Below are 5634 nucleotides of genomic sequence, written 5' to 3' on the forward strand. Positions count from 1 at the left end.
ATGGGTGCCCCATCCAGTTTTTAGAAAAATGTTCCTGGTTCCTCTCAATTATCTCTGGGTTTCTAAAATGGATGCCATACCTGTACTCGCTTGTGCAAAAGGATGGCATATGTGGTGGTGTTTCCTGCAGTTGTTTCTGTTGAGGGTGCTGGACCCTCTTATAAAAAAGCTGAAGGAGAACGACCTGGAGTGGGAGTCCAAGCATGATTTTTGGGGCTATTTCACTTTTACAAACAATTATCTGTGGGTTTCACAAATCAATGCCGTACCAGTACTCTATTGTTCCAAAGTATGCCATATGTTCTCTTTCCTGCTGGTATTTTGTTTGAGGGTCCTGGACCCTCTTATAAAAATGCCTAAGGAGAAAGAGGTGTACTGGTTGTCCACTCATTTTTCTTTTCTATTTCACATTTGACCAAAATGATCTCTGGGTTTGTAAAATCAATGCTGTACCTGTACTCTATTGTTCAAAAGGATGCCATACGTCCTCTTTCCTGCTGGTGTTTTTTTTGAGGGCCCAGGACCCTCTTATAAAAAGGCCTAAGGAGAAAGAGGTGTACTGGGTGTCCACTCATTTTTTTTTTCTATTTAACAATTGACCAAAATGATCTCTGGGTTTGTAAAATCAATGCTGTACCTGTACTCTATTGTTCAAAAGGATGCCATACGTCCTCTTTCCTGCTGGTGTTTTTTTTTTGAGGGTCCAGGACTCTCTTATAAAAAGGCCTAAGGAGAAAGAGGTGTACTGGGTGTCCACTCATTTTTTTTTCTATTTAACAATTGACCAAAATGATCTCTGGGTTTGTAAAATCAATGCTGTACCTGTACTCTATTGTTCAAAAGGATGCCATACGTCCTCTTTCCTGCTGGTGTTTTTTTTGAGGGTCCAGGACCCTCTTATAAAAAGGCCTAAGGAGAAAGAGGTGTACTGGGTGTCCATTGAATCATTTTTTTGATTCAAATTTCCATTTGTAAAAAATTATCTATGGGTTTCTAAAATCAATGCATTTCCTGTACTCTATTGTTCAAAAGTATGCCATATGTCCTCTTTCCTGCTGGTGTTTTGTTTGAGGGTCCTGGACCCTCTTATAAAAAGGCCTAAGGAGAAAGAATTGTACTGGGTGTCCATCCAATAATTTTTTTGATTCAAATTCATGGTTGCAAAAAATTATCCCTGGGTTTCTAAAATCAATGCCTTTCCTATAATCTTTTTTTCACAAAGGATGCCATATGTCATCTTTCCTACTGCTGGTTTTGTTGAGTGTCCTGGAGCCTCTGCTAAAAAGGCCTAAGGATAAAGAAGTGTACTGGGTGTCTATTCAATGTTTTTTTAGATTTCCCGGTTTTAACAAATTTTCTCTGTGTTTCTAAAATCAATGCCTTTCCTGTAATCTATTTTTCAAAAGGATGCCATATGTCCTCTTTCATGCTGTTGTTTCTGTTGAGACTCCGGGACACTCTTATAAAAAGGCCTAAGGATTAAGAAGTGTACTGGGTGTCCAATCAATGTTTTTTTCTATTTCCCGGGTTATTTAACTGAAATCTGTGTTTCTAAAATCAATGACTTTCCTGTAATCTAATTTACAAAAGTATGCCATATGTCCTCTTTCCTGCTGCTGGTTTTGTTGAGTATAAAATACCCAAACTGAGTATAATATAGGGGCGCTATCATATAGAGTATGCTGTAAATATGACTCAAATGGTGTCACCAGATGGTAGTGTACATTCAATATATATATATATATATACAATATAATGGTTCGCCACAGGTAGAATTAAACCAATAGTAACCTATAAATGAATATAACAGGGTTATATACACACGTATATATATGAGTACAAAAAGTCCTGAATATACAAAATGGTCACAAAAGTATCCAGGGTGAGGTTATAACGATATCTGGCAGCTCTCCTCGAGGTATAAGGCCATCCACTTCAAGAAATTTCTATAAAGAAGCAGAGAAGGCGCCACATAGCATAATTCTGTGAGATATACCAAGTAACAAATAGATAACTCAGATGCACTCACGTTTAGTAAAGCATCAAGATGTGATGCAGGCTGGGCATGCCGGAACCTTAGAGTTGTCCGGTAAAACTCTCCTCTCAGGCAAGATCTCCCCCAATGCCAGATGGTAATCACAGGATAATGGTGCTGTTTGATTCAGGTGTATTATCAACTCCAGCAATATCAGGTGTAGAAACCATGCAGGGATGTCCAGACAAACAAAGTAGCAAGCAGTATAAAATAAAAGTGTTTATTTTAACACATTTAAAAACACAGCAACGCGTTTCTCAGTATCCAGTACTGTTTCCTCAGGCTGATAAAACTATACAATACTTGCTACTAAATATACACAAATGAGGCCAATCAGAAATTTGTAGAACAGACACACCCTCATTTACCTTAATTGGTCACATGATTCACAGGTATAAACAAAACCTTTGTTAGTATTTCCCATATGTATGTATGGGTTAACATCATAGATATACAATAAGTTAAAAAACATGTCTATTCATATGTATAACAACAGTGTGTTACCTAGATGTATATATAAACATCACCTTGTTGTTATCTATATATCTGTTAATGTCACTTGATAAGCATAATCTCTATTAGGCTATTCCTATGATTAAAATCTCAACTTTAATATGATTGACACTCTTCTATGCTAACTGCTCAAAATATATGGCGGATCGTATATACATATAAAAAACCTCCAGCACATCAGTAAATGTCAGCATCTGCTTCAATAGAATATTTGTGTTCTGATGTTTATGTTATAATATACTTTTGGCACCTCTTGGTAGACATTACCTTAGTGTCCTTAATGCGGGGCTAAGATTTACATGTGAAAAGTAGTTATTTTAGAAAGTACTTTCTCTCGATCATAGTTCGTCTAATGGCGGTGAGCCGTGACAGAATACACACAAACTACACGTAAGCCAATAAGGGAGGTGCTCGTGACGTATTGGTTTCCTATGGGCCGTGATCGTAAAGATAATACACGCCCTCGACACAACCTGCCAATCACACAACACCTTATGTGTTCAACGATATTTTCTGAACAATATCCGGCTAGTTGGGTATGATAGCGAACTTTCAACATACAATAAATGAAAGTTATACGCTATTCATATTGGATGTACATATGTTTAAAGATTATGTAATAGATTGTGATTATTTAAAACTAATGGGTTTTTTTTTAGATTTCCCGGTTGTAACAAATTTTCTCTGTGTTTCTAAAATCAATGCCTTTCCTGTAATCTATTTTTCAAAAGGATGCCATATGTCCTCTTTCATGCTGTTGTTTCTGTTGAGGCTCCGGGACACTCTTATAAAAAGGCCTAAGGATAAAGAAGTGTACTGGGTGTCCAATCAATGTTTTTTTTCTATTTCCCGGGTCATTTAACTGAACTCTGTGTTTCTAAAATCAATGCCTTTCCTGTAATCTAATTTACAAAAGTATGCCATATGTCCTCTTTCCTGCTGCTGGTTTTGTTGAGGGTCCTGGAGCCTAAACTAAAAAGGCCTAAGGATAAAGAAGTGTACTGGGTGTCTAATCTATGTTTTTTTAGATTTCACGGTTGGAACAAATTATCCCCGGGTTTCTAAAATCAATGCCTTTCCTGTAATCTATTAGTCACAAAGATGCCATATGTCCTCTTTCATGCTGTTGTTTCTGTTGAGGCTCCGGGAGCCTCTTCTAAAAAGGCCTAAGGATAAAGAAGTGTACTGGGTGTCTAATCAATCTTTTTTTAGATTTCACGGTTGCAACAAATTATCCCAGGGTTTCTAAAATCAATGCCTTCCCTGTAATCTATTAGTCACAAGGATGCCATATGTCCTCTTTCATGCTGTTGTTTCTGTTGAACCTCAGGGAGCCTCTTATAAAAAGGCCTAAGGATAAAGAAGTGTACTGGGTGTCCAATCAATGTTTTTTTCTATTTCCCGGGTCATATAACTGATCTCTGTGTTTCTAAAATCAATGCCTTTCCTGTAATCTAATTTTCTAAAGGATGCCATATGTCCTCTTTCATGCTGCTGGTTTTGTGGAGGGTCCTGGAGCCTCTGCTAAAAAGGCCTAAGGATAAATAAGTGTACTTGGTGTATAATCCAAGTTTTTGGAGATTTCACGGTTGCAACTAATGATCTCTTTGTTTCTAAAATCAATGCCTTTCCAGAAATCTATTTTTCTAAAGGATGCCATATGTCCTCTTTACTGCTGCTGGTTTTGTTGAGGGTCCTGGAGCCTCTGCTAATAAGGCCTAAGGATAAATAAGTGTACTGGGTGTCTAATCCATTTTTTTTTAGATTTCCCGGTTGCAACAAATTATCTCTGGGTTTCTCAAATCAATACCTTAAATGTAATCTATTAGTCACAAGGATGCCATATGTCCTCTTTCATGCTGTTGTTTCTGTTGAGGCTCCGGGAGACTCTTCTAAAAAGGCCTAAGGATAAAGAAGTGTACTGGGTGTATAATCTATGTTTTTTTAGATTTCACGGTTGCAACTAATGATCTCTGTGTTTCTAAAATCAATGCCTTTCATGTAATCTAATTTTCTAAAGGATGCCATATGTCCTCTTTCATGCTGCTGGTTTTGTGGAGGGTCCTGGAGCCTCTGCTAAAAAGGCCTAAGGATAAATAAGTGTACTTGGTGTATAATCCAAGTTTTTTGAGATTTCACGGTTGCAACTAATGATCTCTGTGTTTCTAAAATCAATGCCTTTCCAGAAATCTATTTTTCTAAAGGATGCCATATGTCCTTTTTACTGCTGCTGGTTTTGTTGAGGGTCCTGGAGCCTCTGCTAATAAGGCCTAAGGATAAATAAGTGTACTGGGTGTCTAATCCATTTTTTTTTTAGATTTCCCGGTTGCAACAATTTATCTCTGGGTTTCTCAAATCAATGCCTTAAATGTAATCTATTAGTCACAAGGATGCCATATGTCCTCTTTTTCTCTGTATTTCTGTTTATTTTAGAAAATGTAATGCACTTATAGGTTCACTAAGATTATGACTTTGCACACTGCCATTTTCCATGCAGCATTTTGACATGTCGTGTGATATGACTAGAAGATTGAAGAATGGTATGTTTTGAATCTGCTGAGCATAATAATAAAAAAAAATTTGATTTAACTTGAGTTAATAACTGAAGCATGACTTCAGGAGTCAGGTGTGTTCGTAGGTAGTGGTTGTTGTTAGCAGATTATTTTTATTGCAAATTGCAATTGCCACAGCGTGCATAAAATGTGCGTCACTAGTCCAAATCTTACATTTTTTTTTCATTCAGGATTAGTTTGGGGTCCGGCTCAATATTGGAAACGCAAAAAACAGGTCTCCGTACCCGTTGATATAAGGGGTGACTACTAGTGCTTTTACCAGGCTCCTCTTGGATAGCCCCATAAAGTGTGACTATGAATCCCAAAAAGAAAATTAAATTAAGGTTGAAAACTAACTCCTAAGTAAATTGTAAGACCTGGAGCTCCACAAACACACGTCCTACCGCAACAGCGATAGGCTCCGCCCACCCAAATCTTACCTTTTTAATGCCAATTGATATTGCCACAGCTGGAACAACAGTAAATAACATGTGCGTCACCACAGTCTCTGAAGCTGTTGTCGGATGTATACAA

This window comes from Bombina bombina, chromosome 2 (assembly GCF_027579735.1).
Source record: "Bombina bombina isolate aBomBom1 chromosome 2, aBomBom1.pri, whole genome shotgun sequence".
Taxonomy (NCBI): Eukaryota; Metazoa; Chordata; class Amphibia; order Anura; family Bombinatoridae; genus Bombina; species Bombina bombina.